The sequence below is a fragment of the Magnolia sinica genome, chromosome 6, assembly GCF_029962835.1.
Source record: "Magnolia sinica isolate HGM2019 chromosome 6, MsV1, whole genome shotgun sequence".
Lineage (NCBI taxonomy): Eukaryota > Viridiplantae > Streptophyta > Magnoliopsida > Magnoliales > Magnoliaceae > Magnolia > Magnolia sinica.
This window is the reverse complement of record NC_080578.1, coordinates 42,580,382-42,585,744: the sequence shown is the minus strand read 5'-3', so window position 1 is coordinate 42,585,744 and position 5,363 is coordinate 42,580,382. Positions and strand designations below refer to the sequence as shown.

At 37.1% G+C, this 5,363-nt stretch overlaps 1 long non-coding RNA gene across 1 annotated transcript; it reads right to left on the bottom strand.

The window, feature by feature from the left end:
• Positions 1-3,108: 3,108 nt before the first annotated feature.
• Positions 3,109-3,406, bottom strand: LOC131250003 (uncharacterized). The gene is made up of 2 exons (XR_009172965.1): positions 3,328-3,406; positions 3,109-3,267 (listed from the first exon to the last, which is right to left on the bottom strand). It is a non-coding gene; the product is annotated as an uncharacterized LOC131250003 (long non-coding RNA).
• Between the last annotated feature and the right edge of the window lie 1,957 nt (positions 3,407-5,363).

The window sequence follows — 5,363 nt, the reverse complement described above, 5'->3', positions numbered from 1 at the left end:
TCGAGGATATCCTTCGATGTCATCAAAGGTTCCTCGATTCCATCGAGAAACTCAGATAACTTATTGGACATATCTAATTACCTACTCAATTCCATCGAGTGGTCTTCGATTCTATCAAATACCCCTCGAGGTCTGCTCGAAAGGATCGAGCAACACTCGAAATTTGCTGTTTTGGGCGTATGATTTCACTGCAGCTTCACACCTCTTCTAGCCTAACTTATCATGTTCCAATTAGCTTTTTAAGGCTAAGGGATGATCAATAACATTTACCCATTAAGCTAAGATCATTTAGAGGTTCAAAGGTTGTTTTACGTCAAGGGTTAGGGTCACCAAGGAACCTCATTCACATATTCTTTGTTCCATGATGATCTTGTTATCTTGTGTCTTTGGTCTTTAACTTTCAGAGGCTTAACCAACTATATGACATAAAGACTCACGTGATTGACAAACAAGGTTCACAAATCCGTGCACTAAAACTAATGCAATATAAAAATTAACTGAGTTTGGTTTTTCTGAGTTTTCAATTTAGTCGAATTCAAAAAGCAATAAAGGAGCGAACAGTTTGAGCATACAATGTTAGCTTGCTTCTGTCTATATAGAAAAAATAAAGTGATAGTCAGAAAGTCACAATTTGGGTCCTAGCCAACTGCACCCCAACTCATGGGAAATGACTGGTTATAACCCCATCTGTCAAAGTTGGAAGATCGCATGGCATAAAGGCCACCCACACATACCTAGTTTGAGTTGCTTGTGGCATCTAATAGAATAAATTGGCATAGTGAGTTCTTTGTAAGGCCGTAAAAAGTGTAGACCAGCTAACCACTTTGACACAAGATAACAAATACTCCTAGGGTGATCATGTAAGGACTAATCACAAATCCATATGGTAGGTGGCTCCGTGTAAACTACCTTTCTAAATTTATTGACATTCCAAACAATTATCAAGCATAATTTGAATGGGTTGCGATTGGTTACCAGTAATGTCGTAAAAACTATAGGGAAAATCGTAGCATTTTCCTCATCCTTTGTGATATGTGGAGTTATCGTTTCATCAGAAGATCAATTGATGCTGATACCAAGACAACAATTGGTCCAGACCACAATAAAACTTGAACTAGAATTGTGGAGTGTCTATCACTTTAGCATTCGGTTGCAAGTAACCTTCGCCAGAAAGGGGCATTTATGAAATACCCTACCCCAATAAATTGTGCACCTCTCTTAAACCACAAAATAGATACTTGTTAGCTTAAACCCCCTTAAGAGGCCAGTCCAACCGACCTAAAATTCGATCCACAATAAGGCCCCCATTAGGACATTAAGCATCATAAGTTTCGAGAGGAAGCTTCAACTTAGGTGGTGATAATAGCACTACCAAATTCCATTTACGGGGATTACAGCATGTCACAAAATTACAATAGGCACACAGGTGGCGATAATGCCACCAACACGGCCCATGCACTGAATAGGGCCCCTAAAATCACGAGGGAAAATTAATATAAAACCTATGTAAAGGCAACAATGTCATCGAAATCTTTGTAAATTTGGACAGAGCTTAGTCTCTCCTAAGATTATTATGGACAATGATGAAGGAAAACTAACAGCCAAGTGGCATAACAACCATTCAACCCTTTAAGAAATAAAAGTACCTATTTTACCACTTATCAAAGCAAATCCATGATGACACATGTCCTCCAATCGTTCAAATCATAACATGTGGCATGTTTACCCTCCAAGTTATAAACATCTAGAACACTAAGCCAACTTCTATAAATAGAGGCACACCCCTCTCATTTGATTAAAAGGAAGATAAAACTAGTAACACACGATAGACTTGAGAGCAAGAGTAAGAGTAAGAATAGAGAAGATTTAGAGTGTTTTTTTCATGTAAGCTCTCCAATCTAGTTCATACTAGCATCCAAGCCCTCCAATCGAATTCATAGTAGCATCCAAGTCATTCGTACGGAACAAGATCGATGAAGTAGGGCCAAGATCTAAAATCTATGATCATCTCCTCTTGGGAGGAGTTTCCTAGCTCCATTTTCCTTCTCCCACATCTCCACATACATGAGTGGCACTCCAACCATTTATTTACATTTTCCTATCCACATTTTACATATTTCCTCACTCCTTCACCCCCTTGATTAAACTTTGGGTAACTCTTGATTGTATGCTCCATGTCGAACCTTTGGATCTTAGTGTATTAGAAGTCAAGTCTTGCTTGATCTTTTTTTTTTTTAATCATTCACATATTTTGTTTGTTCTTTTTTTCTAGTAGTTATTATCTCATTAAATTAGTCACCCTAGGTTGAGACATCATGATCTCCTTAGTACACTACAGGAAATTGCTCTTTTACCGATGACATAATTCGTCGGTATTTCATCTTTTTTCGTCGATAATGATTGTAATGATTATTACCGACGAAACATGTTATCGCTAAGATCGTCGCAATAAGACCGTGGCTAAAGGCTTTTCCCGACAAAATCTGACTTCGTTGGCAATGATAAAACAAATACTGACGACTAAAATTGTCGGCCAAATATGTTACTTTCGGTAGGAAAAATTAATATATTTCGTCGGTAAACACAGCTTATTCCGACGAATATCTTTGTAGGTAAAACAATAATACCGACGAAATAATTTGTCGGTATAAGCCCACTATTATCGACAAGTATGTTCGTCAACATAAGTCCGCTAATACCAACATTACCGATGAGTATATTCGTCGGCATCGGCATAAGCCCCCTATTACCGATGATTATTTCGTCAGTATATCTCATATAGATCGTTGGTATAAATTTTTGTATTAATTTCTACCTACGAAATATTTCGTTAATATAAGTTTTCGACTTACTATTGCCAATGAAATATTTCATCAGTAATAGTCTCTCTTTTTTTCAAAATTCAAGAAAAAATTCCTGATATATACTTGCAAATACACTTGTTACAATACATTTTCATCATATTCACATCCACATCCATCCAAACATAAACTACATCAATCCAAACACAAACCACACCCATCCATACACAAACAATCTTATCCACATCACATTCATCCACACACAAATACATATAAGTTTAACTTTCGTATATAAAATAAATCATAAAAAAAAAATCACGAACATGAAGGCGGAGGTGGTGGGGCATCGGTGGCAAAGCGTGCAGCGAGAGCCTGAAACATCTCCTGCATCCGTCGCTCATGCTCCACCCGCATATCCTCGATCATCCTCTCCTGCTCCTCCCATCGCCTCTCCTCCTCTCTCTGCCTCTTCTCCTCCTCCTCCTGTCGCCTCTCCTCTCTCCGCCTCTGCTCCTCCTCCCTACACCTCTGCTCCTCCTCCCTTTGCCTCTCCAGCTGCTCTCTAATGTCATCAATGACGAGCCGTAGCTGCTGAACCTCTCTCTCTACCATATCAGCTCGACGTAGGGAGCTCTCCCCAGCAACAGATCGGCTGAAGGTAGCTCTAGCGGGTGTCATGAGCTTGGCACCATGGCCAAGCCCATGCACATATCCAGAACGGGTACCAAGCACTTCGCTCGGGATATCTGACTCACTCCACTAACTACCATCGAGAGTGGGCTGACTACGTATAGTGTCCATCTTCGCCTATAATTAAAACATATGAATTTTCATAACGAATGGCATTATTATAAATCAATGCAATTGAATTTTATAATGTAAGGATTTTTAATGGTAGAGGTTCAATCACACTGTTTCATGTGGTGTGGTCCACTTGAGCTTTGGATATGCTTCCTTTTTGTTCTTTAGACCTCAAATTATCTATTAACATGGATGAACGGAGTGGATAAAATAAGTAAATAATGATGGACCCCATAGATTTTACTCAGTACACTAAGGGTAATGAGTAACTCACCTAAATGTAGTGGAGATGGGTTTCCTTAAAACATTCGTAATCATATATTGTGCCTGCCTAAATGTGATTCACATATCCAACCCACTCATTATGTGTGTCCCACTTGGATGAGGGGTTAGACCAAGTTTCAGCCACATCCAAAACTCTGTGGGCCCCACCAAGTGCTTTTATATTTTTTAGGATATGTTCACATAGTTTTAGATGGTATGGCCCACCTGAGTTTTGTATACAGATGAGTTTTGAGATATCTCATAACCTAAAGGGGACACATCAAATGCACGATGTTGATGTTTGACACACATCATGATGGGGCCCACAAAACTTACTAACATCAATTCTTAGGTTCTCACGAGGTCAATAAGTTGGGTCACAATTTTGACCAAAATATTTGGCCCATTTTACATGTCTGGTCCATTCACTCTATTTTACTGATCAATACCCTCAATATGACTAGTTACTCACCCCGATCAGGCTACATATGAGAAAGATATTAGGCATACAAGATTGATCAACAATTTGAGTGAAAATTGATTTAAACATTTGAAGTTATTTACTCTTCAATTTGGACAAATTAGAATTGTCCAAAAATAGTTAAAGGTTCAATTAGTAGATGTGCCTAATAATTTAGTAAAAAATGTTATTTTTTTCACAGATAAATCTCAATTTCCATTTAAAAATCACATTTTTTTCAAAATGTATATTTTTTTACTCTTAGATTTTCTTTCAAAACTTTTAACAAAATATCATATTTATTATCAAATATTTCAAAAAAAATACAAATTCTAAATTTTTATTGTCAAAATCTTAAAACTTTTATCAAAATTTATTTTATTTTTATCAAAAAATTCAAAAAGCTGATTTTTGCCGACGATATATCTATTTCATCGATAAAAAACTCCTTTTCTGACAAATGTTTTCGTTAGTAAAAAGCTCCTTTACTGATGATATTGTATAACATTAGTAAAAATAGCCTCTCCGATCTTTTGTCGACGATGTATCTATTTCGTCGGAAAAAAACTCTTGTTCCTTTACCTACGATATTGTATAACGTTGGTAAAAATAGCATCTACGATCTTTTGCCGACGAACTATTTGGTTCGTCGGGAAAAATTACATTTATCGACGAAATCAGCGTCGGGAAAATAGTTTTCACCGACGATACATAATGTCGTCGATAAAAGTTTTCAGGCCATCGTTGTAAATGGTGGCGATAACATGATTTCGTCAGGGAAATTCATGTATACCGACGAAATTGATTTCGTCAGAAATAAGTTCGTCGGTAAAAGGCCAATTTCTTGTAGTGGTAGTGATTTTAGTAAGTAGTAACTCATTATTTTATTAATATTTCATATATTATTGGATCATTGACATACAACTTTGCCTTTCTTTTCTTCCTTTTATTTCTCAGCACTATTTCCTTCAAATCTACCCTAGGTTGAGATGTTGTAATCTACTTAGTGACCATTTGGGCAAGTAGTAGCTTGCTAG